This window comes from Trichechus manatus, unplaced genomic scaffold (genome assembly GCF_000243295.1).
Source record: "Trichechus manatus latirostris isolate Lorelei unplaced genomic scaffold, TriManLat1.0 scaffold00004, whole genome shotgun sequence".
Lineage (NCBI taxonomy): Eukaryota > Metazoa > Chordata > Mammalia > Sirenia > Trichechidae > Trichechus > Trichechus manatus.
Window position 1 is genome coordinate 2,534,215 of NW_004443940.1, and position 22,524 is coordinate 2,556,738.

Consider the following 22,524-nt stretch of genomic DNA (forward strand, 5'->3'; position numbering starts at 1 on the left):
CAGAAAGATATGATCAGATCCTAACCCCTGGTAGCAGTGAATGTGACCTTGTTTGGAAATATGGTCTTTGAAGATGTTCCCAGTTAACATAGGTCATATTGGAGTAGGATGGGTCCTAAGCAGATCAGAGTGGTATCCTTGTAAAAGAGGAGAGGAGACACAGAGAGGCGCACAGTGGGAAGACTGGCATGTGAAGATGCATCTATAAGTCAAGAAAAGCCAAGAGATGTGTGGGACTACCAGAAGCTGGCAGAGATAAGGAAGAATCTTCCCCTAGAGCTGACAGAGAGGAAGAGAGAGAGCATGGCTCTGCTGATGACCTGAATTTGGACTCTTAGCCTCCAGAACTATAAGACAATAAATTTCTGTTCTTATAAGACACGAAATTTGTGGTATTTTGTTGTGGCAGACCTAGGAAACTAATAGAGAAATCATCCAAACTAATCACTTCCTTTTAAAGCCACAATTGTGTAACTTAGACTAAACCATACATAAGTAGGTAGTGACTAGAACCCACTGCTGCAGTGCTCCTCAAGTTAACCCACATATCCACATTATAATTCCTCTTTTTGCTTTATTCCTCATATTTCACAAATACAAAAATTGAGAATTTCCAAGGGGAGGTATAATCCACCTATAGTTGAGCCAACTTTTGGCCCCGTCTCAGCACAGACAGCCACTCTAGAGAAAACACACAAGCCTGAGAACCAGAAAGAAATGAAAGCAGTTAGTATTTTGAAGTCACCAGAAAAAGACATCTGTAACATCCAAGCAATCTTACAAAAAACACCCTTTCCAACGTCTCACTTATCAGAACATATCTGCTGCCCTTTGTCTTTCTTTCTCTCTCATATTCTCCTTCAAACTCTACTTTGAGCCCAGGCAATTCTGGCTTTGACTATCTCAATTTCTCACTTTCTGCATTGATCTATATCTTTAGAGGAAAAACAAAATTCTTTCTCTTTAAAATTCAGTTGTATTATCTGAGCTTCATTAATTGCTTTCCTCACCTCTTATCTCTCACACAGAAAACAAGACCTAGTGACTGTGTAGATAAGGACACTATTTCTTTTTATTTTTTTACTTTTATTGTTGTAGTTTAAGTGAAAGTTTACAATTCAAGTTAGTCTTTCATAAAAAAATTTATACATTGTTATGTGACCTAATTGCTCTCCCTATACTGTGACAGCACACTCCTCCTTTCCACCCCTGATTTCCCTGTCCACTCAACCAGCTCCTAACCCTCTTTGCCTTCTCATCTCACCTCCAGACAGGAGCTGCCCATTTAGTCTTGTGTATCTACTAGAGCTAAGAAGTACACTCTTCATGAGTATCATTTTATGTCCCACAGGCCAGTCCAATCTTTGTCTGAAGAGTTGGCCTCGGGAATTGTTATAGTTCTGGGTTGACAGAGAGTCCGGGGGCCAAGCTTTCTGGGGTTCCTCCAGTCTCAGTCAGACCAGTCTTTTTACCAGAATTTGAGTTCTGCATCCCACCCTTCAGGACACTGTTTCTTAGTAGCCTGGGAGAGAGGAACAATCTGTAAACAATCTTTTGTTACACCATAACCAGCAGTACTTATGGAAGAAATGTAAAGATAGTTTAAATACATGTAGAAAATAGCATGTGACATAATTTTGCACTTATTTGTAATTTAAAAAATCAAAGGAAGAAACAAAATTTTTGTAATTTACATACCTTAAAGGATCATTTGCATAGAAAACACAAAGAAATCAGCATAGTATTAGAAACAGAACTTAAGTTCATCAAGGTTGTTGGATAAAAGACCAACATATACAAATCAATAATTTTTTTATCCCACAATTTCTGATCATTGTTGTTAAGTGCCATTTCAACTCATAATGACCCCATGTAACAAAGTAAAACTGTCCCATAGGGTTTTCTTGGCTGTAATCTTTATGGAAGTAGATTGTCAGGTCTTTCTCCCATGGAGCCACTGGATGCGTTCGAAACATCACCTTCACTTAGCAGGAGAGTGCTTAACTGTTTGTGCCACCAGGATTCCTTCAATTACTGATTAGAAAATGTAGCTGAAACAAGATAGCATTTACAACAATAAAAATGAAAGCTTATAGGCATTAACCAATAAAAAATATGCAAGAAATTTTATGCAGAAAATTAGAAAATGTTTTTATAAGACATAAAAAGATTGAATTAATGGTAAGATACACCAGGTTTGTGGAAATCAAGATTTCAATTCTCCCCAAGTTAATCAAAAATATTAATGCAACTTTAATCAAAATCTGAGGAGGACTGGGTCTAGACTTAGACTATCTGGTTATAAAACGCACATGGAAAGATAAAAATTGGTGAAGAAGAAACGCCTGGTGATCTACTTCCAAAAAATCAGCCATTGAAAACCCTATGGAGTGCATTTCTACTCTGTAACACACGAGGTCATGAGTCAGAATTCACTCAATGGCAATTGGTTCGTTTTTTGGTAGTTTGTCCTTAGAGTACCTGAGTGGTGCAAATGGTTAGTGTTCTCGGCTGCTAACCAAGAGGTTTCAGGATTGAGTCTACCCAGAGGTGCCTTGAAATAAAAGTCTGACTCTCTGTTTCCAATAAATCAGCCACTGAAAATTCTATGGAGCTCAATTCTACTCTTGACACACTTGGGCCCACCACGAGTCAGAATCATGACTCTATGGCAACTGATTTAAGTAGGTCCTTGTAAGCTTGGCTTGCCATACTAGAGAGAGTTTGAACTTCTCTGCAAATATGGAGATCTCATTGAGAGTTTTATTCTATAGTTTAGTCATAAGATGTCAGATAAGACTGATATTCAAAGAAATCCACCACTCAGTCAGCAACTCATTTTTCAGTGCTTCACTGCCCAGATTATTCATGAGCAGAGGCGCTACCTTGAAAAGCATCTTTAGCTGCCTCATTCACATATCTCTATGGTCTAAACCTCTGACCACTTCTGACTGTGGTTAACTCAAAGTGTGATCCTAGTTTGGTTTTGCTCAACCTTTGATCTTTATAACCACAACCGATATTTACTGAGCTCTTACAATAGATATTTATTGATTTCTTACAATAACAACATCTTTTTGACAGAAAAAGAACCATTTGGTGGAAAGAAGGTCTCCCTCTTTCTATGGGATACACTTCGCCCTTTGGCTTGTAAGTCCACACACAAGTTGTATTTGGTCACCTGGAACAGCCCATTTTTCTGACAGGTGACTCCTCCAGGAGGTAATAGCTGTCTCACCTGGGAGAGTCTTGGAAATTCAATCCCTTCAAGTATGTGAAAACATCATAATGGAAACGCCTTTGAACTCTACTCTCTTTTTCTGTCATTCAACCAAATTTAGGCCATCAAGGCACTCATTTGAGAGGACTTTACTCATTTCCTTTTTCTTCTCTGGAACTGTAAATAAATGAAATAGTCTGAGGGTGGAGAATGCTGGAGAGGTTTCCTAGGATGTCCATGAGATTGCATTATGGTGCTTTCCTACCCCACATTTCATCACCAAGTTCCATGCACCAAGAAACAATTCGGGGTCAGGACCTCTGCTGTCTATAACATCATGATGTAGGGTCAAAAAGCTTGAGCTGAGGATCAGACAAAGCTAAGTTTCAAACCTGGCTTTCCCTCCTGTTTTCTTACTGTGTTCTTGGACTGTAGAATGAGAATAATTATAATGCTTAAATGTATGGTCAAAAAGCAGTATAGCATAGTGTCTATGAGCTTGGGCACCGATTCATTTGGTCCCAGAGTCAATTCTCAAACCTGCTTTAGTAATTAGGTATCCATGGGCTACAGTAAATCCCTGGATTATGAAAGTCCAGTTTACAGACAACTCGTACTTGCTCTTTAATGTTATGTGAATTTGCTCTCACTTTGAAAGGACTGAACCAACCCCTACTTGCAATGAATTCTTTATCACAATCACCTTCATTTACTGCATGTGCAGCTTTTAAATCATTGAAAAGGTTTTGAGCCTTTACCTACAAATTCTTATAGACACACTTAGGAACGGATCTCATTCGTAACCTGGGGACTGCCTGTAGTTGGTTAATTTCTCTTTATGTCTTATTCTTATCTTCAAAGAAAGGATAAGTTAAAAGTACCTATATCATGTGTAGTTTGTGAGGTTGAAATTAGATAGTTCAAGTAAAGCTATTAACAGAAGCCCTGACATACAATTATAGCTCAATAAATGAAAGCAAAAATTATTATTGTCATTGTGAAAATTGAAATGTTACCTATGTATGTAACTCACTTAGCATTACGTCTCGTGCCAAATAGACCCTCGATTAATATCAGTGCTTTTCTATGCAATCAGAAAATTGGATCTAATTTGCATAGGACTTGAAAGGGTACTTTCTCAAAAAACAGTCCTGTCATAAAGAATTACATAGTCACATTTGTTAGAAGCTTTTCTAGACAGCCCTCTCATTAAGATAGCTCAATCTTCACTGAAAAGCAGCTTATATTTCCTGACAAGAGAAATATGGCCCAAATTCTCCAAGGAAAGGAGTAAGAGAATGAGATAAACATATTAGAATTGTTTTTTGTCCCTCAGACATTCCTTAGACAATTTTCAGCTGAATGACAGAGAGAAAAAGGAGTTCAGTATTACATTCCATAAGTGAACAAAGCTAGTCTCGTTTGACCATAAACAGAGGGAGGAGTGTAACAGCCTTTCCCAGAGGGACGGAAGATGCTGCTGCCCAACATTGCTCATGAGAAAATGAATAGGTGGAATCTGAGCCAGAGATGGAGAGTGGAGAGGAATGGGAAATTTGAGAGACAGGTATTGTCATGATAACCCTCAGAGATGTGGGTTAGAGTTTGAGCTCATGAAGTCTTTTCAAATAAACTACTTTTTCAAGTCAAAGTTCTTATTTAATGAGAAAGCCCATATCTCACTCCTCTGACTCCCTAGGGAGCCATCCGAGGGATGACTCAAGTTGGCTCCTTTTGAGACAGCTTCACAGGCATTATTACATTCTGACTATACTTGAGGGATACTTGGAAGATAAGAAGTGGGCACTTGGGGAAACGTATATGCCATGGACCCAGCAGACAGAAAAATAATCTGTAGATGTTGGAATACAGTTCAAAGGTATTAGCAGGGAAAACAGGAAAATACAGCATTTGATCCTTATCAGGATTCTCTATGGTCCTGCCCAGGATTGTGGCTTGGGCCAACTATAATCATGTTCTCTGACAGGAGGAGGCAGGGCCCTTAAGCACAAGAGCTCTACTCTGTGATGAGCCAGGGATCTGCTTGGCTTTCCATATCTACCCTTCATTCACTAAAGTAGCATCTAGAGAATGAGCTATGTACCAGACCCTGTGCCAGAGGTAGTGGATTTAACAATGAAGGAGTCCCTGACCTAGTGAGTCTTACGATCTAGTGTAGATGACATAGAATTAGATCATCTATAAGACACAATAAGGTGGGTGCAAATCTACAGATATGCACAAGGTTTATTGCAATACAAAACAGGGAACTCAGTCCAGTCTACACAGAAGACAGAGGAAGGGAAGCAATTTCAGGGAAGGTATCATGGAAAACGTAATGCTTCAACTAAGACTGAGGTCAGGTGAAGATGATTGGGGGCCATAAAATGACGTTTTACAAAGAGAGCAGAGTAAAAAGAGAGTCACAGAGGTCAGGAAAAATAATGTGCAAGAAGTGGTATTGCCAAAGAGCAAAGTGTGAGCAGAGAGTAGCAAAACATGGATTAGAAAAGGTAGGAAGGGTCTGATGATGAAGGACCTGGACTTCCTGCAAAGGAAATGAGGAGTCTTGGAATAATTTTAGCAGAAGAGTGATATGATCAGATTTATAGCCCAGAAAGGTCTCTCCGGCAACAGTGAGGTACATAGGCTGGAGGAGGGCATGGCTGAAAGCAGAGAGAGCAGGTAAGAGAATAATGTAATAGTCCATGAAGAAATGATGATGAACTGAACTAGTTGAGTATGTTGCTGTTGTGTGCTGCTGAGTCGATTCTGACTCATAGCCAACCTATAGAGCAGAGTGGAACTGCCCCACAGGGTTTCCAAGGAGCTGGTGGTGGATTTGAACTACTGACCTTTTAGTTAGCAGCTGTAGCTCTTAACCACTGTGCCACCACGGCTCCAGTTGAGTATAGAAGAATTTAAAAGAAGGTATGGATTTAATGAAATTTAAAAAGTGTAGAAGGTGAAATCTTCAGGTCTGGGTGATGGGAAATGAAGCAAAAGGAGACTGGGTTGGAACGTAAGGTGGAGACTACAGGAAGAAATCACACAATCATTTTCTGGCATGGTTGCCATACAGAAACCAGTTTTTCCACGGCTAATGAGTTACACATGGTCCTTCCTCATTGGAGAAAGAAGACAGGATTGTAACCTCTTGAGGGTCCCACCAGCTCCTGCAGGATTCTAGAGTCTATTGTTAAAAATACATATTTCTCCCCACATATGGATAATAGTGTAGCGTGTTCCCAGTTAAACACCAAAGTGACCTTGTTTTCTAGGACTGTACTGACTGGGAATGTGCAAATCACACACTACCTGGAATTTTGTTTCAGTTCTGAAAATGTTCTTCCAAGCTTTAGCACCAAGAAATCCTCAATTTATTATTTGCTATTAATTAGGTCAGAAGTTTACCTTGCATTGCTGTTGGTGTGCTCACACAACCCTAGAACTCAGTTATTATTTCTTCCCTTACTCATCTTGTGTTTGTTGCTTTGTGCATTATGATCCCCAAGATGAAAGCAGAGAGAATTTATTTAGTTCAGGATTTCTAATTTCTCCCATCACCAGTTTGGCAGTGGGCTCTGAAACAGAACAACCTCTTAGAATCCGGGAAGGAGGATTAATCTATAAAAATTCAATTAACCTGTACAATTCTCATTGCGTCCTCTCGGAACTTAATCAGAGTTTTCTTAACTTATTAGCTGCTTCACCTATTTTGCATCTTGTAGTCGTCTGTGACGATGGCACTAAACAATCCGAATAATGCTGACAGGCTAAACAAACTAATAGGTAAATCCAAGGATTAGGTCTCTCCATCACTTGCAAGAGACGTCAGAATCAATCTTCTCACCTGGAGTTCTAAAAGCAAGGCTTAGAGTGCTGATGGGCTGTAAAGACCAGCCATCATACCTTGCCTGACACAGGAATCTACAAAGCAGGTGTGTTTCCTACTCTCCTACTGACTTGCTATATTCACATGGTGAAAGTTGTAGACCATTTTGGACCCCAGGGCTACAGCCTGGGGATCCCATAATAAAACCTATCTCAGAGACAGCATTCTCAACAAAGATGTGAAGAAGTATGGTGGCTTACCATTACTTGTTCTAACTCTTCAAATGATCTCTGTTGAGAGATCTGGATAGGATCAGGAGCTATAAACTCGGATGTTACTCGGTGACTGCAAGCTCAGCTTCCTCCCTATTCATTCAAAACCTGTTTTAAGCACTAATTATGCATCAGGAACAGATTCAGGTAAAGGAAATTTGAAGGAAAAGAAGGTGGAATCAGTTTTGGATATTTGGAGCTAAAGGTGCCTAGAGGACATCCAAGCAGAGAAGCCCAGCAGGCAGCTGGGATTGGAGCTTTGAGGACAAGGTTTGGGAACACCAACACTGAAGGGGAATTTGGGTCTTTGGATATAAAAGAGGGGTTATTTATATAGACAGGACAGCAGCTGACTGAGACGAGAACCTGGGGAACACTGATGCTGGGAAGGTAAGCAAAGAACGAGCAGGAATAGTATTCCTGAGAAGAAGTTGAGATGGAGGAGAGTTGGGAGGAAGAATAGACAAGTAATGTCAAATAAGTCAAATGTGGGGTGGAGAAAGGATTTTTGAACAGTGTGGGGGTATCAAGAATGATAATGACTGATTGGCTTCGGCAATAATGGTGTCGTGAGTGACCTTGGGAAAGCAGTTTCATGTAGTGATGGAGCTGAAAACGGACTGCAGAGATCTGGAAATTAAATGGAAGATAGATGAGTAACTGTTTTCAGATACTTATTTGTTTCCAGTAATGTGGACAATCTAAGAAATTTAACTTTAGGGAAAAAAAGAAAGAGAAAACGAATAGACACTAGAAAAAAGGGGTTAACATATAGCAAGGAGTAGGTAGGTAGGTAGGTAGGCAGGTAAGTAGGTAGAAATGTAGATAGATAGAGAGAGAGGGATGGATGGATGTTGGGATATGGGATGAAGTTATAGTGAATGATTGCATTAAGTCAAGGCTTGGTTGCAGGACACCAAGAGCTCCAAAGACAAAGGACAGGGAAATAATGAAATCATGATCAATGAAGGGTGGCTGAGGATGGCACAAAGTAAAGCCAGGACGGCAACTGAAGTTATTTGGAGACTGAGGATCTTGATATAGTCAAACACTTCTTTTTTAGGAACTTGTTTCAGAATTCTGGATCAAATATCAAAGACTGACTGGGCAGAAAGACAAGAAGGTTGTTGTTGGACAACAGGTGAGATATCAGGGTTAAGATTTCAGAAGTGGAATGATTCTAAGTATTGACAATATCCATAGTGTGTTAGTGGCCACAGGTGGCTGCAGTGGACAGGAGGTGAAGGTCTCTGGAACTGAGGAAGTCAAAGCGCTTGTAGGCTGGAGTTCTGGGCAAGTTTGTTGTCAAAACTATACTTATATGTTGTTTTGATCAAAATTATTCACGATTATGGTAGGGTTATGGCACTAGGAGCGGAGGTATTTTCCATGTGTTGGGTGTCCAATTCCTCAGTGAGGGTGGAGGAGGGGCAGAGCCAATGTCAGTGGCAAAGACGGGAAGAGGAAGCAGAGTTGAATGATGTGCAGCAACGGAGGAGTTCTAAGGGAGGTAAAACAATGGTTTGGAAGCAGCAATGTGGAGAGAGAAGAATGTAAAAGCCCCACCCTTGGTTTGAGGCCAAAGGGAGGGTGAGCAGACTCCACCTGAGAAGGCAACCAGAGGGCAGTCTTGTGGCGGGGAGGGCAGGCTGGGGGCCACTATGCGCATCAATTTAGGATGTAAGTGGTTAACACCCATACAAGCTTCTGGAACGTCAGAGCTATCTGGTCCTATGGTTTTGAATGGTTAGGAAAATACTCTGAGAAAGTACTGCAGAGGGAATATTACTTTCCTAGGAGCAGGCGGGTGGGGAGGAGGAAAAATGCTCCTCATTTCTACATATGTTTTATTCAACTTTCAAATGATGTAAGCTCCATGAAGAGAGGCTCCTTGTCTGTCTTACTTTTTACAGTATACACAGTGCCCAGCACATAGTAGGTGCTCAATGCTCAAGAAGTACATTGAATAAATACATGAACAGATGAGTCCTTTAGCTGTGAACAAGAGAAAAGGTAGGTATACTTAATAAGCCCAAATCACAGCTCATATGCAACTCTACTATTCCAGGTGAAAAGTTCTTTCATGACTTTCAGTCTTTACTTCTTTTCTGGCGGTATTGTAAGCTGACAGAAACTCCTTGAAATGTTTGGAAAGGTAAAAGTGCTATCTACGTAAATTAAAAGAGATCGGTGGAAAGAGCACTGTGATTCATTAAGTCAGATAGTCCAGCATTCTACATTCCATAACTTGACAGAGATGATGATTATGTGTCAGTGCTGTGGGGAAGGTTGTTTAAAGCTGAATAAGCACATATTCTGAATCCACTATTAGATTTTAAATAATCTGAGGATAAGATTTAGGTTAACACCTTCCTCTCTACCTCCTCACTATTCCAAAAAACAAAACAAAACAAACAAAACCTTGCCATCGAGTTGATTCCAACTCATAGCGATCCTATAGGACAGAGTAGAACTGCCCCATAGGGTTTCCAAGGAGTAGCTGAGGGATTCAAATGGCTGATCTTTTGGTTAGCAGCCAAGCTCTTAACCACTTTGCCACCAGGGCTCCAGCAATCTATTAATAAGTGTTTATGGAAGACATATTCTTTACTATTTATAAGCATAGTAGAAGGCAAGGCAGAAAAAAAAAAAAGACAAAACTCCTGCCTTTGGAAGCTTACAATATTGTTGAAGGAAACAAGATTCAGACCTTGGAAACATTTAGCAAACAGTGTATAATTAAATACTCAATTAACTCAGGTAGTATTTTAGGAATCCAATGGAAGAAGAAGAGATCCTTGAAGAGAAGACTTAAAGAATCAGTAGAATTTGGATGTACAGAGAGGTAGGGATGCTATTCTCAAAGTCCATAGTTCATAGTTTCATCCCATTCCCCAGCTATCAACTAACTAGATACATTACCATTTTGTAGGAAAAGATCTTTTTAAGAAATTGCTTTTTGCAACATATGGGCAGGAGTGGAAAAATAGTCACAGTTCGAAAAAGAAAGATGGAACCAAAAAACAAGAAAGCCAGCCAGGTGAAAAAAACAAACAAACACCTTTTTTGTTGATTGGAAGGAAGAATTGGCACTGTTTCTCTTGTCTATGGCCTTTTAATTCTGGCCTAGAGCTGGTATTTAATTTGAATTTTTATTAACACATGAAATCTAATGTAGCAACCTGATTCTCCGAATTCAGGGTGTTTAATTAAAAAATTCTGCAAGTTGAATAAGTGGTTTTTCAGCAAGTTAAGAGTCAAGATTATTTGTGGAGGTAATGGCTGGGGGAAAGAGCAAATGTGGCCTATACATGTCCAGAGAAGCAATGGTCCTAAGTCCTACAAAGAAAGCAATGTCCATGATATGTAAAAGAATGTGAAACATAGTAAGTCGAGAATAGTCAAAAAATAAAGCACAACAAATTTTCTGGAGGGTGTTTGAACAATGTGCACCAAACCCGAAGAAGAGCATGTGTGAAGATACATATACAACTTTAAAGATGCATGCACAAGGATGTTCATCACAGCATTGCATGCAACACAAATCAATAAGCAATATGTTCTTGAATGCAATAGTTAGATTTATTATAGAACAGTCATAAGATAGAAATAGAATAGTATCACTCAGAGTTATCTAGTCTTAAATTTATTAAGATAGAAATGTTGGACATTGTTGTTGAATTTAAAAAAGGTTACAAAACAACATGAAAAGATTAAACAAAATTTTATGAAAAATTCAAATATGTTACTGGGTTCAATCATTCTGATAATCTTTAACATAGCTGTCATAATCAATTGTCATTTAACTTGAGGACTTTATTTGATACTCTGCTCCTGCTTTAGTATCATGGGGAAAAGGTTCAGAGTAGGGTGTTGATGGTGTGGAGAAGAGAAAACTAATATTGAATACTTGCTATTTTTCAGGAGCTGTGCTAGGCACTTTTCATTCAATTGTGCAAATAACTATGAAAGGAGTGCTTAATTATCTTCATTTTATAGATGAGTTCATCCTGATGTACCAAAGACAATGCTTTACAGATTTATCCAAGGTCACATTGTTGATAAAAGTTGAAAGTGAGCTATTCAATAGCTTCAAAGACTAAGCTCTTGTCAACCGGATTCAGAATATGAATGAAGGATTCCCAGAGACGTTCCTTCCTTGGAGACTAGTGGTCTCCAGCAAGTTTGCCTGTCCTCCACAAAATGGCTCCTGTGTTCTTTCTGGTGCTTCACCACACCCTTTCCCTTTAAATACTTTCCTATGTTGTTTCCTCTGCTGTTTGGTTTCTTCTTCTTTTATGTCTTTTTCTCAATTTTTATCAAAACTTACTTTTAGAAAGGGCTCTGGAAACAGTTTAATTTAGCTTTCTCTAACTTACTCATTATGTTTTCTCAACCAAGAGAATTTGAGTTATGTACATTTCTCATTCTGGTAGACAAGACATTAGTAATCTGGGAGAGGGGGATATCTTCTCAGTATTTATTTGCCCCATGAAAGCAGATATGTATTTCACCTTCAAATCAGGCTGCTTCTGTAAGAAAATTTCTATTACCCTGGTAAACATGAGACTCCTGGGGCCCCCAGTGAAACAGACAGGGTAGTAACCTTGAGGATTCAGTTGGATGGACCCAGTGCTTCAAAAGCTCTTGTATACAAACCAGTGTTTCTCTTTCCAGTTCTTCACGACAAACATTCTCAGTTCCTTTAATAGTTTCTCTCATGTTGTTGTCGAGGAAGCTTGTCAGCCTCAGAACACAGTCAAGATTGCCAATGTTCCTTTTAAATTTGGGACCAGAACTGACTAGTTACTCCATATGCAGCCAGCTGAGCCCACTGAAATGAGGGGTGCCCTTATTTGGATACTCTTGTTCAAGGGCAATAGCTCGAGACTACGATCATTTTTGAAAGCTACTATAACCCTCTGATCAGTCCCCCAGATAATATTTATACAAATTACTGTTCAACCAGTCCCCACACTCTTTGCTTTTGTTTTGAGCTTTGCTCTTTATTTATTTCCTTATTGTTCTCCTCCTTATTCCTATCGAAACTGAAAAGAGGCAAGGAACTGAGTTATTGGCATTTCATTGCACATTATAGTCATTGATTTGAGCAAAGTGTTCCTCTTATTTTTTCCTACTTATCGCTCTCCCCAACTCCCTTTTCCCTCTATGTATAGGTACCCATAGCAATGTGTTTGCTGTAAGTGATTTAACACATGTCCTGAAAAATATTGTTATTTTATATATAATATATATTTTAATTTACATAAATGCTCTTTTGTTAATTTTATTTTCTCAATCTGCTTTCGACTGATGGATGGCATTTTCCTCTACAATGTCTTTTCCAACTTTTCCATTCTCCATGCTTTTGTACAGGATCCTTATTTTCTGTATTACTTATCTAATTCTTAATGCATTTGCCACATGTTGCTTTCCCTCTTAGACGAGTGTAAGCACCTAGAGGAGAAGGACTGTAGTATTATTTGCTCAGCACAAAAAGTGTTTTTCACATATTGCTTAATGCATTCATATTAAATAAATGAATGAAAATGCTCACAGAAACCAAGCAGCCAATTTATGTTTCCAATTTTTTTCTTCTGCAGTGTTTCTCCTCCTGAATCAGAAATTGGCCCACACACTTCATAAAAACATTTATATTCTGCACATCTTCTAGGAAAAACTCAAAATGTGGCTCAATACTGCAAAACCATTGATGTCATCAGTGGCCTCATGCATGCAAATAGATGCCTGAAAAAGCAGGTCAGCTCCCAGAGCTAACTCAAGAAAGGCCAATCAGATTTTGACGAGTGAGGGAGTGCTGCCATGTAGCCTAGGAGAAAGCTTTGGAGATGAATCAAACAGAAATTGAAGCACAGAGAGAATGAAGGGTGACAAAGAGCTCAGCCATGTAGGTGGTGGCAACTGCAGAAAACGGGGCAATGTGTGGACCTTAATATTCCACTAACTTTGTGAGAGCAATTTAAGGTTATTTTAGACTACAGAATTCCAAAGAGAAACCTTTGTTCCACCCAGTGTGATACTGACCAGACCGAGGGCATTTTCCCTGCTCAGAAATGCTCTAACAGAAAAAGGGGAAGGAATACAGGAACCAATATATTTGTGTTAAATTCTTGCACTGCATCTAGGGTTATTCTAGGAATAAAAGCTCAGTTTATTAATTCTGATCCTGAATTCCATCTGAAATCCAGGACAATTGTCTTTTTATTTCCATTGCTCATTTGATGTGTGATTCTGAAAAAAATCTGTTTCCATCTGGACCTCAGTGACCTATCCTGGAAAATGGGATACTTGGACTTACCAAACCTCTACTTCTAAAGATGCATGGGGAATATTGGAATTTTAAAAAGAAAGCTTCATCAGAGACAATCTGGCATTATAATTGATCACCTAGGTGATAAGTCAAGCCATTCATTCCTTGCCATTCTGCATGCGCTTCTCTTCCAACTTGCCTCTGAAAGGAAAGCAGCCAGCTAAAGCAGCCGCTGGAACTTTCTCAGCTCTCAATGACTGCAGAGTGAAATATAGCTCTCAACACATAAAATGTCCTTCTAGTGCCCCAATAAAGAGCGTTCAGTTTCAGCCCCAGGGAATTCAGCAGATCCCTAGTTTCCCTGAACCACCACAGCCATCATTGCCTTCTTGGGGAGCCAGAATGATCTACGGAGGTGAATAGCTACTCCAAAATTTAATTAAGTACATAAAGAACTATCTTTTTCTTTAAGGGCACCAACCCAGAAAGATGAGAGCTGAACTCCTATAGAACACTAATTACCTCCTCAACATTTCCTCTCATCTTCTTGTTTTTCTTCAGCATGAGCTGAGTGGCTAGGTCAATCAACCACACACACAGGTGAGCTCTACCCAGCAAAAGCCCAGAGGCCTGCAAACTCCCTCCTCCACCCTGTGGCTAACTGCTTGCACGCTTTTCTTCTCTCTCTTTCTGTCTTTGCAATACAAGGTCTTGGCTGCTATGGCAATAGGAACCATAGCAATGCCCAGGTAAATAGTTTTCTTTCTGAATAAGTGTGTAAGAAATAAAAATAAATACAAGTGACACATGAGGCAGATCTTCCCTAGTGTCTAAGTCACTGCCTTGGGAGGAAATTTTCACAAATAATGTAGCCAGAACACTTGTCAAATTAGTGAATCTTTTTATGTATTTACTTGCTTTTGAGAAAGGTGGGAATTAGAGGTAAAAGAGTAGGGGGCAAGTAGCCACACATTTGAGTAAATGGGAACTTATTGAATCTAGGGCATAGGTGTCCACACCATGTAACGGGAAATGCTCTCCTAAACCTATGGTTTCAGAGAAGAGACACAACATAGGGCGAACAGGAGAACGTGGATGACTGGCAATTTTGGAGACCAAATACCAAATAAGTAACATATTAGCAGTTACTCCTCAGCAGGGTAGACCAAGGCAAGAGGGAGAAAGCAAGAAAGTGCTTTGTATTTAAGAAGGTGGAGGGTATCCTGGATACTCCATGTCTGTATTTTTTTCTGGAGATAATGCTGAGATCTACATATACATAATATAGGCAACCTACTATAACAGTCACATTGTTATAATGCCTGTAATTTACTTTAAAATATTTCAGCAGAAACATTGTGACATAATGCATATGCTAGTTTAATTGGAGATTTAACTCTCTGGGAAGTCGTTGCTCTAATCAAGAATTCACAGTCCAAGGGTGATTAACTGGCATCGTATCGAAAAGGGTCACATTCCAGGGGCAGTTACTGTTAAGTGCTTCTGCTCTCTGGACATTGATCAGTAACCAAGGCTCTGCTAATAAGCACACTAAATGTCAGGGATTTTTTGGTGAAAACTGGTGACTTGTTGACCAGCCAGTTAAATGTTAAAAATGGCTCTCATTGGCTAGACTTTTAAATAACTTGACGTCCGGCCCAGGGCCTGGACTAAGAGGAGGCAAGCAAATGCCTAGGACCCCAAATTTAAGGAGGCTCCCACTGTGTGGGTCATGCAAATACATGGTAAGTGCCTGACAGTGAGTGCCCCCTAAGGGTGCCTAGCTGACTCACCACAGACCCGCCCTCTTCTAGTCAGTTGTTTAGGCAGCTGTCTGATTATCTGACACTGTCTCTAAGATGCCAAATTCTACTTCTGTAAACTTGTGTCAGCTGCAATTGAACCTTTCATGTAATGTAGGTTCAGAACATCTGAAAGAACACAGTGTTGGAGCCTCATCAAGCTTAGAGGACAGATTGTATGAACTGTTTTGTGCCTGCTTGTGTGCATATTTATTTAATACACATATATGCTGCCAAGAGTCCCTGGGTGGTGTAAATTGTTACCAGGCTCCACTGCTAACCAAAAGACTTGAGGTTTGAGTCTACCCAGTGGTGCCTTGAAAGAAAGGCCTAGTGACCTACTTCTAAAAAATCAGCCATTAAAAACCCTATGGAGCACAGTTATACTGTGACACTCATGAGGTTGCCATGAATCAGAGCTAACTAGAAAGCAACTGATTTTTTTTTAAATGTGTGCTGGCAGGTTTGGGTCTGAGACATGATTTTTTAATAATCAGATAGCAAGATTGTTGGGGAGTAGTTAGTCCTCACCAACCTCAAACTCCTTTGGTGGTTACTACTGTTTCCAAAAATAGCTTAAACATTCTGCTTAATGAAAATAACTTTAATTGTCCCCAACAACATTTGCTGCCATCCCTTGGGCATTTAAGTTACAATCAGTAGACCCCTAATATCAAAATGACCAGCAACTTACTGGATGGGTTCACTTAACCTTTGCCATGTCCCAGAGCTGGAATTAAAACTGGAGAGCTTAACCAATTAAGTCTGCTGTTCACATTGACATTTCTTGACAAACGAAAAACTAGGGGGAGAGGCGAGCCAACATGGCACTATAGACAGAAGCACTATGCCGTCCCTCCACAGCAAAGACCTGAAATCTAACTAAAACAGAGACAAACGTCAATGCTGGAACCCTAAGTGTCAAATGAAGAGATAAAAAACCCAACAAAGCACTAAATGGAATAAGAAACTGACAGAGAAGAGAGAGTGATGAGAGATATGAAGTGGAGGTTCCCTATTAGCTAACTCAGCAGGATTTGTCATCTTGGACTCCTCAGCCACCGAGATCCCAGAAGGAGGCAGAGTACCCGGTAACCAGTGATACGCACTTTCCCATCCCCTACCCTTCACCCTGCTCGGCCTCTGCTGCTTCCCAGCAGGACTCGGTCACTCGGCTGGGGAGGCACTGGCTTCATGCTTCTTGGATTCACCCCGCCCACACCAACCAGCTCCTTCAGTGCCATTTTCTTGTTGCTGTTTTTGCTTTTTTTGGCTTCTTTTGGTTTCTTCTCTTCTCTCACCTCCTTTGCTTCCTTTGTCGCAAACACCTGACTCCATGAGCCATCTCCACTTCTTCTTGACAGGCTGTGAAGTGCCATTGGGTTGTGGAACTGCTTCTCTTGTCCGCACCACCATGTTGGTGGGATCCTTGGAGGCATTTTTTTCCCCTGTCTTTTCTTTTTTCCTTTTTGTTTTTCTTCATTTCTCAGTTTCATGTCTCTCTCTACATTCCTTCTTTTCCTGTCTCCTGAATTCCTGGTGTCATTTTTCTCTTTCTCTCTTCTTTTCTTTTCTCAATTTCTTGTCTCCTTCTATCTTCCTTCCTTATCTTTCTCCTGAACACCTGGTGCTGTGTGCTTTCTCTGCTCCTTCTTGACAGGCTGTGCCTTGCCACTCAGCTGGGGACCAAATTCCAGTGGGCTCCCCTGGGGTATTTTTTCCTTCTTCTTTTTTTTTTTCTTGGTTTCTTGTCTCTCTCTACTTCCCTTCCTTTCCTTCCTCTCAACCACCTGGCATCTTTTCTTCTTCTTTTTTTCTCAGTTTCTTGTCTCTCTCTAATTCTTTTCTCCCAACATCCTAGCTACATGTGCCTTTCTCTCTCCTTTTTAAAAAAAATCTAGTTTCTTATCTCTCTCTCCCTTCCTTCCTTTCCTTTCTCCTGCCCATCTAACTGCGTGTGCAGTATCTGTCCCTTCTTTACGGGCTATACCTCATTGCCTGGCTAGAAAGCTACTGGCACACAGGCTTCCCTGGGTCTGTGTCACGCCAACGGCAGGCTCCCTCAGCACTTTTTTTTTTTTTTGGCCCCTATTTCTCTCTCCTCTTTCTCTTCTTTCCCACACCCACTTAGCTCCACACATCACAGTCTTCCCTCTCCCTTGTGTCTATCTTCACCATATGCTGAACATCACACCCCTGAGAAGCAAAGGCACAGACTACTGGAATGTGCCCTGCATTGACCCCCCCCAGCGCCACCCTTTTGGCCCCAGTACATGCTACAAAAACCCATCCCAGCCCCTCCCTTTCCACTGGACCTGCCCTGCTGCACCATAGCTGAGTGACTGGCTTTGCCCATTGGACCAGGTGATGAGAAGTATAGTGCCCACAGGTGAGCAAACAACAAAGAATGCCTAGCCCGCCTGCTCAGACATAACAAAACAAAACAAACATCAGGACAAAACAAATGAATCTACAATCAATAAATGAAGAATATAACTACTGAATGTCCCAAAGACAGTAGACGATAGCAAAACATATAATAAAAACAAGACAGGATGGTTCCAGTAAGCATACAAAATAAAACACCAGATGACGTTCCAGCAGAAGAAAATGTACTGGAACTACCTGATAGAGAATTCAAATCTCTAATATTCAGAGCTATCCAAGAGTTGGAGGAAAAAGCAGAGAAAAATGAAGAAAAAATAGAAAATAAATCATGGAAAAGGCAGACAAAATCATGGAAAAGACAGACAAAACAATGGAAGAATTCAGGAAAATAATACAGGAAAAAATGTCAAAATAAATCCACAAGTAGAAATCAAACAAAAACAGCAATTAGAAATCCAAAAGATAAAGAACAAGATTTCATAAATGAACAGTGTCATAGAAAGTCTAATGTGTAGGTTTGAAACAATGGAAGACAGGATCAGCAAAATGGAAGACAAATACTTGGATACCACTTTGTTTGAGGAAAAATCAGAGAAAAGACTGAAGAAAATTGAACTAACCCTGAGAATGATGTGGGATACAATCAAAAGCAACAACGCAAGTGATCAGAGTTCCAGAACAGGAGGAGAAAATGTAAAACACAGAGAGGATCATTGAAGAATTGCTGATACAAAACTTTCCCAATATCACGAAAGATGAAAAATTGAGCTCAATGAACCCCATGTAGGATAGACCTCAAAAGAAAATCACCAAGGCATATCGTAATCACACTTGCTAAAACCAAAGACAAATGAAGAATACTGAGAGTAGCTTGAGCAAAATTAAAAGTCACATCCAGAGGGGAAACAATAAGACTAAGCTCTGATTGCTTGGCAGAAACCATGCAAGCAAGAAGGCAATGGGATGACATACATAGAACTTTGAAAGAAAAAAATTGCCAACCAATAGTAGTATATCCTGCAAAACTCTCACTCAAATATGATAGTGAAATTAGGACATTTCCAGATAAACAGAAATTAAGGGAATATGTAAATACTAAAGCAAACTTATAAGAATTATTAAAGGGAGTCCTTCAGTTTGAGAGGAAACACCACCAGATAATAGCCTGAATCTAGGATGCAAGACCGCATCAGTCGGCTATCAACCTAGGTAATGAATTCTCAAGGATTAATCAAAACTAAAAAATCTAAAACAGGCAACCAGAGAGGTTAATCTGTAAATGACAACAACATCAGAACAATAAAAGAGGGACTAAATGGTGTAGGCACACAACTCCCAAATGGAGAGGAAGGCAAGGTGATACCACGTAATAAAAGACTGGTTCAAACTTAGCAAGATAAGGGTTAATTTCAAGGTAACCACAAAGAAAGTTACAAACCTACTCATCAAAATAAACAAGAAAAACATAAAGTCTCAGTAAACACAAAATCTACAAAAACAAAAGAAATGAAAAAAAAATCCACAAAAAAAAAAAGGAATTCAGCACAGGAGAGTAAGAGGAGCAAAGATAACATCAGCACCACAAGAAAAACTAGGGGAGAAGTAAACAAAACAAAAATGGATGGTTGATATGGAGGGTTCATTTACACCTTTTCAGACTCTGAAACTATAATAGACTCCAGACTCACTCTAGCCTAAATCTGAATTCCATATAGTGGAGAATAGGATTTTTGATAGGATCTATTACATTGGTAGAGTCCTGGGGTTGTGGAAATGGTTAACATTCTTGGTTGTTAACCAAAAGTTTGGAGGTTCTAGTCCATCCAGAGGCAACTCGGATGAAAGGACTGGTGATCTACTTTGAAAAACCAAACATTGAAAACCATATGGAGACTTCCGGGCACCATAGCACTACAGACAGAAGCACCATGCCATCCCGCCACAGCAAACATCCAAAAAACCAAGTCAAACAGAGAAAACAACAATCCTGAAACCCTAAGCATCAAAATAAGACATAAAGAATGCAGCCAAGCACAGAATGGAATAAGAAACTGACAGAGAACAGAGAGCCAGGAGAGATTCGCATAGAGGTCCCCTATCAGCTAACGCAGCACAGATCTGCCATCTTGGACTCCTATTGGTGATTGGTGAACAGACGGTATGGAAAGCAGCTTCACAGACCTTCCAGCAGGAGACAGAACAGCTGGTAACCAGCGATATAAGCTTTCCTACCCCCCACTCTTCTTCACCCCCACTCAGCCTCCTCTGCTTTCTGCAGCCACAGTCTCTTAGCCAGGAAGCACTGGCTTCACCCCAGTGCTGCTTGGATTCCACCCGCCCGCACTGGCTGGCTCCCTGAGTGCCATTTGTTGGTTGCTGGTGTTGCTTTTTTTCTGCTTCTTTAGATTTCTTCCATACCTCTTACCACCTCCCCCTCCTTTCTCTCAAATACCTGGCTCCATGCACCATCTTTGCTTCTTCCTGAAAGGCTGTGAAATACTGCTCGAATGTGAAACTGCTTCCCAGCCCATGCTGCCACGCTGGTGGGATACTGGGGCTTTTTTTTTTTTTTTTGGTTTGTTTTGAATTGTTTGTTTGTTTTCTTTCTCTTTTCTTCAATTGGGAGCAGTACTGCACGGCTTAGGACCTACCCCCCCCAGTTTGCATAGACACACAAGTGATCCTTGAAGGCATTTCTTTTTTCTTTTTTTTTTTTTTTTTTGGCTTTTTCTTGTTCTTTTTTAAATTTGTTTGTTTTGTTTTGTTTTCTCTTTTTCCCTTCTTGTCTTTCTTCATTACTAAGTTTCTCATCTCTATATACTTACCTTCTCTTCCTGTCTCCTGAATACCTGGTGCTGAGTGACACCTCTATCCATTCTAACCAGGCTGTACTTCCTGGCCTGGGAACAACTTCTTCAGACCTCACAACCACGCCGGTGAGATCCCTGGGGACTTTGTTTTCTTTTTTCTTTCTAATTTTGGTTTATTCATTTTTTCTTTTCTTTTTTCTTCTTCTTCTCTTTTTTGTTTTTCTACATTTCTCAGTCTCTCATCTGTCAACTCCAACAGCAAGTTCCCTTAGCACTCTTTTTTGTTTGTGTGTATGTTTTTGGCTCCTGTTCCTCTCTCCTCTCTCTCCTCTTTCGCATACCCATCTTAGCTCCACACAATCTTCCCCCTCCATCCTGCTTACCTGCACTATGCACTGAACATCACTCCCCCAGGCAGCACAGGCAAGGCCTACTGGAACCTGCCTTGCACTGATTCCCTACCCAACCTGTTGACCATAGTATGTGCCACAAACAACCCCTCCCAGCAACTCCTCTTCAGCTAGACCTGCCCTGCTGTACCATATCTGAGCTACTGACCCTGCCAATTGGAGAAGAAGGTGAAGAGAATCATACCAACAGAGGAGCAAACAACAAAGAACACACAGCCGACCTACTCAGACATAGCCAAATAAAACAAAAAAGCAGGATGAAAGAAACAAATTTACAATCAATAAATGAATAAAAAAACTACAGAATGCCCTAAAGAGAGCAGACAATATCAAAACATGTACAAAAACAGGACAGGATGGTTCCAGTAGGCATCCAAAATAAAGCACCAGATGACTTTCCAGTAGAAGAAAAGGCACTAGAACTACCTGATAGGGAATTTAATCTTTAATATTCAGAGCTATCCAAGAGTTGGAGCAAAAAGCAGACAAAAATGAGGAAAAATAAACAAACTCATAGAAAAGGCAGAAAAATTCATGGAAAATACAGACAAAAAAAAAGGAAGAATTCAGGAAAATAATGCAGGAACAAATGCCAAAATAAATTCACAACTAGAAGTCATACAAAAACAACAATTAGAACAATTAGAAATCCAAAAGCTAAACAACAAGATTTCAGAAATGGACAGTGTCATAGAAGGGCTGAGGAGCAGGTTTGAAAAGATGGAAGACAGGATCAGCAAAATTGAAGGCAAACATTTGGATATTAATCTGAGGAAAAATCAGAAAAACGAATGAAGACAAATAAAAAGACCCTGAGAATTATGTGGGATAAAATCAAAAGCAAAAATTCACGAGTGATCAGAGTTCCAGGACAGGGGGTGGAAATAGAAAACACAGAGAGGATCATTGAAGAACTGCTGACAGAAAACTTCCCCAATATAATGAATGATGAAAAGCAGGCCATCCAAGAAGCTCAACGAATCTCATATAGGATAGACCCCAAAAGGAAATCACCAAGGCATATCATAATCACCCTCACCCAAACCAAAGACAAAGAATCCTGAGAGCAGCTCAAGAAAAACAAAAAGTCGCATACAGAGGAGAAACAATAAAACTAAGCTCAGATTATTCATCAGAAACCATTCAGGCAAGAAGGCAATGGGATGACATATATAAAACATTGAAAGAAAAAAATTGCCAGCCAAGAATAATATATTCTGCAAAACTCTCATTCAAATATAATGGTGAAATTAGGACATTTCCATAAAAATAGAAATTGAGAGAATATGTAAAAACCAAACCAAACTTACAAGAATTATTAAAGGGAGTCCTTTGATCTGAGAAAAAACAACTTCAGCTTATAGGCTGAATCTAGGACGCAGGATTGTACCAGCCAGATACCAGTCTAGGAAATGAACTCTCAAGGACTATCCAAAACCAAAAGAAATACAATAGGGAATCAGAGAAGTTAATCTGTAAATGACAACAACATCAGAACAATAAAAGAAGGAATAAA